The sequence below is a fragment of the Chlorocebus sabaeus genome, chromosome 22, assembly GCF_047675955.1.
Source record: "Chlorocebus sabaeus isolate Y175 chromosome 22, mChlSab1.0.hap1, whole genome shotgun sequence".
In the NCBI taxonomy this organism is placed as follows: domain Eukaryota; kingdom Metazoa; phylum Chordata; class Mammalia; order Primates; family Cercopithecidae; genus Chlorocebus; species Chlorocebus sabaeus.
Window position 1 is genome coordinate 10,316,622 of NC_132925.1, and position 7,385 is coordinate 10,324,006.

The 7,385-nt window shown below is 30.7% G+C and overlaps 1 non-coding gene across 1 annotated transcript; it reads left to right on the top strand.

The window, feature by feature from the left end:
- The first annotated feature begins 7,009 nt into the window (after positions 1-7,009).
- On the top strand, positions 7,010-7,111 carry LOC119626022 (U6 spliceosomal RNA). The gene has a single exon (XR_005242226.1). It is a non-coding gene; the product is annotated as a U6 spliceosomal RNA (small nuclear RNA).
- Positions 7,112-7,385: the final 274 nt, after the last annotated feature.

Below are 7,385 nucleotides of genomic sequence, written 5' to 3' on the forward strand. Positions count from 1 at the left end.
GTCACCAGCAAATACAAAATAAACGAGATGGATGACACAATATGTAGGGTGGTAAGGAAAATAAAATCATGCTTATATATTGATTGTATTATTCAACTGCTAAATTTTAAACTGCTACTTTGAAGTGTATGTTGTGATACTTGAGCAGATACGAACAGTGTAAAGTGGTGTTTGTATCAGACACATCACAGAATGGCATCTCTGTGTCAAATCGTATATCACCCTATTTCTTGTATGTATACTAACCCTCTTTTTCAATTGCTGAAATAGTTTTTTATAAAACCATAAAGAAATATTGTCCCTTTTGTAAATACTATAGCTATTGCTACCAGAATGAGAGCACTAACAGCAGAGAAATAAGTTATTCTTCTTTTTTCACAGTATATATTCTTCTTAGATTGATAAGTAAACGTTTTTCCACAACTAAAGCTACTCAAAACATCCCTACTGTGTGCTTATATTTACATAAATTCATAAAGTATCAGATTTATTTAAAATGTTGCCTTTGATTGGTTGGTTCTAATAAAAGTAATTGTACATGCTACTAGCCTTGGGGATAGAAGCTGAAGTGCATTGGTGAAGTCTTGGTGAGACTGTCCTTCATTTTTTACACTTTGCTAGAGTTGTCTTTAGTCATTAATTTTACAACAAAGGGAATAGATGTGTGCTCAATATGTAATAGTTTTAAGAGTTTGATACCTTTGCTTAATACAAAGAAGTTAAGGGATCAGAATGTGTGATATATACCCAGGATATATATACCTAGTGATGTCTGTGCATCTCTGTCATTCTTGGTCAGAGGCAAATACTAAGACGTGGGGAAATTGCTGTAATCCTTTCTGAGGTTGTGGTATGGCACATTTACAGGTCTGCATGAACAGTTGGATGCTTTCTCAGTTCATCATTCATGAGTTGTTTCACCAGCCCTGTCAACAGTTATTCCTCTAAGGAGCAATCATCCACATCTTGCAATCCTTGAGGGCTACAAAGTCATCCTGAACTAGCAGTTAGATTGGCGCTGCTGACTTGAGCCTCAAAATGGCACTTGTTTTATAACACAGCAGTTGCCAGACAAAAATAGGGTCCAGTAGTAATTGGGGAGCTCCAAATGTTTGGCATAGTAGTAGTCTCTAGCTTAAGCACTTGCCGTATGGCATTTTCCCTGGATTTTTTGAATATTAATGCTTTTCATGAAGCAGAAAAGATACACATCTTAATGAGCAAAACTGAAGAAGTATTCTGATATTCTTGAACTGACAAGCTGGAGACTGAGATGGGCTCCACACAGATGACATTTTTTTAAAATGGGAATATAATAGCCTCTGGAGATACTGATCAGGACAGATAGATGTTTCTTCAGGTCTACTTAGACACTAGAGATTTATGATATGAATCTATTAGAATATATTTCATCTGCTCCTTAAATCTGGAACAAAGAAATGCCCTTGATTTGAAGAGGAAAGTTTTAAAAAGCACATCAATGTGAAATAGATGGTTTGGACATTTTGCTGACACTTAGGAAATTTTTGTTTGGAAAGAAGCATTCTCCTTGCTTCTAACTTGATAGTCAGACTTCGATCAAATGACATGGGATATTAACTTAGGAAATATAATTTGAATCTAAAATTTAATTTCAAGGCCCTCATGCATTCCCTTTTTTTCTTTTATGTAAGTGTATTATTAATTTTAACTAAAGTCTTTATTTTAATTCACACAAAGTAGATGAACTATCATCAATTATTGATGGCAGAGTAAAGAAAAATCATTAAAATATTTTCAGTTATGATTTTGTAACTATACCTTGGTAATTAAGCTCTGTCATTTTTACAAAAAAAATACAAGTAGCTGTAATTGGTATCAGCAGTATTTTGCATTTGCTCATCCTAGAACAATTATGCATTATTTGAAACAAGAATATATGTAACAAACTTATGAATTACAAAACATAATAAAAATAGATATTAATAAAACCACTCTCATTACTGATTTCCGATTTCGTTGTCATGTCTCTCATTGTAGTTGAAACTAATCTGAAGTTTCTTAAATTCAGAATTTTATTTGTATGCTTTAAGCATGTAATTACTATATGTATGCATTCTTATACAATGTATTATTAATTTTACTTCTTCTGAGCTTTTAAGAGTGTTTTCATACTTTATGTAGTTTTGATGCTTTTATTTTATATTTAATAATTCAATATTCTTAAGTTTATCCATTCATCCATGTTATTGCTATGACTTTTTTTATTTAATGCCGGTATCTTACAATGCATTATATTTATTTATGTTTTCTAATACTTTGGGGCTGTTTCCAATTTTTTGCCAATACCAATGATGCTGCTGTAAATATTCTGGTACATGTTCTCTAGTGCACATTTGCATCGATTTGTCTAATCCCATAAGTGCATTTGCTAGCTTAAGAATTTACATGTATGACTTCACAAAATAATGACATTTGTTTCTTATGTAATCATGTCAATTTATCCCACTAGCAGTGTACATAGTTTTCTATTTCCATCATGTGTGGAATTGTTATGTATTGGCAGTCTCATGAGTATAAACTCTTCATTATACTCTTGCTTTGCATATACCTAATTAGTAATGCAGTGTCAGCATTTATTCATTTGGTTTTCTTGTTTGGTTCTTGTTTAGGGACATTCTAAAAAACACAATGTTTTGTAAATTGAAAAATATACTGGATAATAATAATACCTTAATAATACCTTATATGTGCTGCAAATATCTTTTCCAAATTTATGTTTTCCTTTTTCACACTTTAAAGAGATTTTTGGTGAACATATGTTTAAATTTTAATATGGTTCAATTAGTAAATACTTATTGTTGTGAGATATTATTTCTACCCCAAAACCAATAAGAAATTATTTTATCTCATCTTTTAAAGGTTTTATTATTATTGTTATTATTTGAAGTAGATTGCTGTGGAACTTGTGAGTTAGGGACCCAATTTTATTTTCTTTTTTTTTTTCTTTTTCTTTTTTCTTTTTAATGCCTAATCAGTTGTCTCAGGGTCACTAATTAAACAGTCTCTCTTTTTCACCATTTATTAATGACTGCAGTGATTCTTCTATAATATGTTAAATGACCTTTAATTCAGGGAGTTATGGATTTATTTTGGAGCTGTTTTGTCTATTCCTAATCTAACACAATATTAATTTAAATAATTTAGTCTTTTAAAACATCTTGATAATTGATTAAAGAAGATCCTTTAAAATTGCTTCTCTTCCTCACGAGTCTCTTGGCTAATCCTGAGGCTTGCAATTCCAAAAAGTTTTACAAACATCTGCTGAAAATGTTTGAGTAATTTAATTGAATCTATAGTAAATTTGGAGAGACATGACTGCATAGACCCTTTCAATCCACAAACACTATATATTTTTATTTGTGTCTTCTTAAATGTCTTACAATCAATTTTAATTTTTTGCAATCATATATTACTATCATTAGGTTATCCAGAGGTGACATATTGTAACTACCACGGTGAATGATGTCCAATATTTTTCTTTAGAAGACATTTTCCAAGTATTATTTTAGCTCTCCTGAAGTACAATTAATATTTTTACATTAATATTACATTCAGCAGCTTTCTTAATATCTGTTTTTATGCCAATAATTTTAATGAATATTATTTTAGATTTTGTTTGCAACCATATAATTCCTGCATAGTGGTGATTTTATTTCTTTTATTTTAATCTGTATAAATTTTTTTTATTTCTCATGTCTTACTGTATTGGATATGTCTACAAATAATTTCAAAAATTAACTCAGGCACAGTGGTGGATTCCTGTAATCCTAGTTATTTGGGAGACTGGGGCAGGAGGGTCCAGTCTCTGAGACCAGTGTTTGGAGGCTGCAGTGAGCTACGCAGTGGCAATAATAGTGCCACTGCACTCCAGCCTGGGTGGCAGAGTGAGGCCCTGTCTCTATTTTTAAAAATTGAATTAAGAACTAAATAAACCTGCATTTATTAAATTAATTATTCCTTTGGCCTCTTAATATGATAATGTACTTACTTTTTAAAAAAAAAATTTAGTTAGAAAGCACCCTTGCAATTCTGTAATAAACCAAGCGTAGACATGATGTAGTACATTTTCATGCGCTGCTGGATTCAGTGAACTAAAATTTTGTTTTGAATTTCTGCATCTATATTTAGAAGGAGAATTGATCTTTAGCTTACCTTTCTCATTATATCCTTTTCTGGTGTTGATAACAAGGTTACACCAACTTCACATAATGACTTGCATCATATTCCTTCATTTTAATTCTTTAGTAAAATTTAGGTACGACTTAAATGATCTCTTTTTAAGGTTATAATTTATTCAGAAAACATTTTGGTCCAAGGATTCACTTTTTGGAATATTTAAAAAAACTGATTCAGTCAATTATTTTTTCAGGAATATTTGAGCTTCATTTATTTTTAATTGTGATGTCATTGAATTTCTAAGAATTTCAACTTTTTTTAATAGCAGAAGAACTGTTTTCACTTTGTTTATCAAGGCCTGAAATACGCACACACACATATACTTATTTAAAAATTTCTATTTATTTTTGATCTATTAAATATTAATATTTAGAAGACACAATTTCTAAGTATATGCATTTATACATATATACTTATTTAAAAATTTCTATAGACTTTTTGATCTATTAAATATTAATATTTAGAAGACAATTTCTAAGCATATGCATTTACATTATTAATAAATGTAATTACTATATAATTCATTTAAATTTTATTCATGATCTAATTGACACAGACTTTTTGAAATTTTGTTAATATCTATCTCATTCATAACCTAGTATTTGACCAACTTTGTGAGTGTACTTTATTCTTGAGGAAACACATTTTTCAATAGTTTCAGAGTACTACATGTATAGATTATATATATCTTTTAATCTAGCATGATAATTATTATATACAAATATATATAACCACCATGCTAGATAATTTTATATATATAATACTGTATATATAGTATGCAGTATAATACTGTGTATATATAATTATATACATACCAATATTTTTGTGGTTTTAACTTCTCAGTGTTTGAGAGAGGAAAGTTGAAATCTTTCACTATGGTAGTGGTTTTCAGTTTTTCCTTGCAGTTCTATCAATTTTGATTTCTATGTTTTGAGATTATTGAAGCAGAGGCTGCTAGCTGTCCTCCCTGCCACCCAGCCTGTCTCTACTTCAATATTATAGGAGCTGCACAGAAGACCATTGCCAGCCTCCTTTGCACCTATACATGATGTTATCACTAAGATATGGCTAATGGAATCTAAGCAGTGTAATATGGCATCTTTTCAAAGTTGTGGAAAGATACTTGACAGAGATCTTTTGTCTTCGTTATTGTCCCTTCTAGTTTACAGCATAGGACACGAAATTCTACCTTCTTGGACCATGATGATGAAAACTACACCTAAGTGTGACCAACAAATGATGTAGAAGAAATCTAATCCCTGAGGAATTGAGGCGCAAAATTCTCTCACCAGCATTAGAGAGTTTGCTGTTCTACTTTGGATAAATAAGAGGAAAATAAACTACTTAGACATTACTATTTAAATTTTAGAACACCTGACTTTACCTCTCCTAACACTGCTATTTTAATAGCTGTAAACAAATATAGAACTGCCATAGGGTTCCATTTAATTGAACATTTATCGTTATGTAGTGACTCGCACCTCACCTTCCTTTATATGTATTTGTCCTAAAGTCTTCTTTTCTGATATTAATATATCCACTTGGGTTTCTTGTTCTATCTGCATTTAAACTTTTTTATGGTCTTTATGTTTTCTGTATACTGCTCGTAAATAGCACATTGTGAAATGTTTGATTTTCCACAGTCTATGTTTTGTTTAATTGACAAGTATAGTCCTTTTGATGCTTGATACATTTTGACGTACCTCTATTTTATTTAGGGTTTTATACTTTTCCTACCTTTTTATGATCTGATTTCCTCCTTTCTTTCCTTTTATATATCAACTGCAATGGTTCTTCTTCTCCACTATTTTTCATTGATTTTTACTTTGTAAACTATGAAAGTTTTGAGTTCCGGCTCTTATTTTCAATTCACTCTTTAATATTGACCTCAATCACCATATGAATGATTAAAAGACCTTAGAACCTTTTCAACCAGATCAACCCTAGTCTGTTTCACAAACAGACTAGATTTCACGATTTTTGTTCCTTCTTTTTAGCCAAACATATTTTACATTATTTTTATGTTATCATTGTATAAAATGACTTATTTTGATTTTCATACCTTTTTTTCTTTCTTCATGGCTTAAGCAACATAAATCTCTTATCTCACAATCAGAACTTAGAAGTCTGAAACCAGGTGTCAGCAAGCTGTTTCCTTCTAAGGGCTGCTGGGGAAGAATCTGCTCTGGTCTCTAGATTTGTAGATGGCATTTTCATGTTCACCTCAAACTCCTGTATTTTCACATCTTTACTATACAATTTTTTTTTCACTGTTACTTCTTGCAACACAGAGCATTCGGGAATTTTTTTCTCCCTGAAATATATAATTTAGAAATTTCTTTGGGTAAGAAGTATTAGTGTAAAATCAAGCCTAGTTCATTGCAAACTATCATTATTTTACTTTCAGTATTAGTAGATAGTTTTGTTGTGCCAGTGAAACTAGGTTGATAGCTGTGTTTTCTGTCATTATGAAGAAATCACTCCACTGTCTTCTGGCTCCCATTATTGCTGTTGACAGCTTTGCTGTGGATCTGTTTGTCTATGATGTCATCTTTATTGCTGCTACTAGGCTCTTCTTTTCATCGAATGTCTCTTATAATTTTAATATTTATTATAGTGTTTCATAGAGATGATGGCCTCACCAAGTTTATATCTCATCAATTCTAAGATTCCGTTTAAAAGATTTTCATAGGCAATAAGTTTCAGTCAATATTATTGAAATCTCAATATTACAAAAAAGGTAGATTTTCTAAAGAAGGAGGATTTCCTCTCACAAAAAAAGAGGACTATTGCTCACTTCAGCTGTATATATGTTAAAATTGGAATGATACAAAGATTAGTATGGCCCTTTTGCAAAAACGACATGTGAATTCATGAAGCATCCTGTATGTTTTATATATTTAAAATGTATTAAAGGAGTAGATAGATATTAAGTGTTCTCAGCCAAAAAATAAGAAAAAACAAAAAACAAAAAAAAAACTCCCCCCGACCCCAGCAAAAATCTATCTATGTCAAGTGAGGTAGACGTTAATTACTTTGATTTTGGGAATCATTATACAAGATATACTTATATCAAAATACTGTATTGTACACCTTAAATAATAATTATTATTATTTTTTTGTCAATCACATCTGAACAAAGCTGAAAACAAAGCTGAAAAAGTACA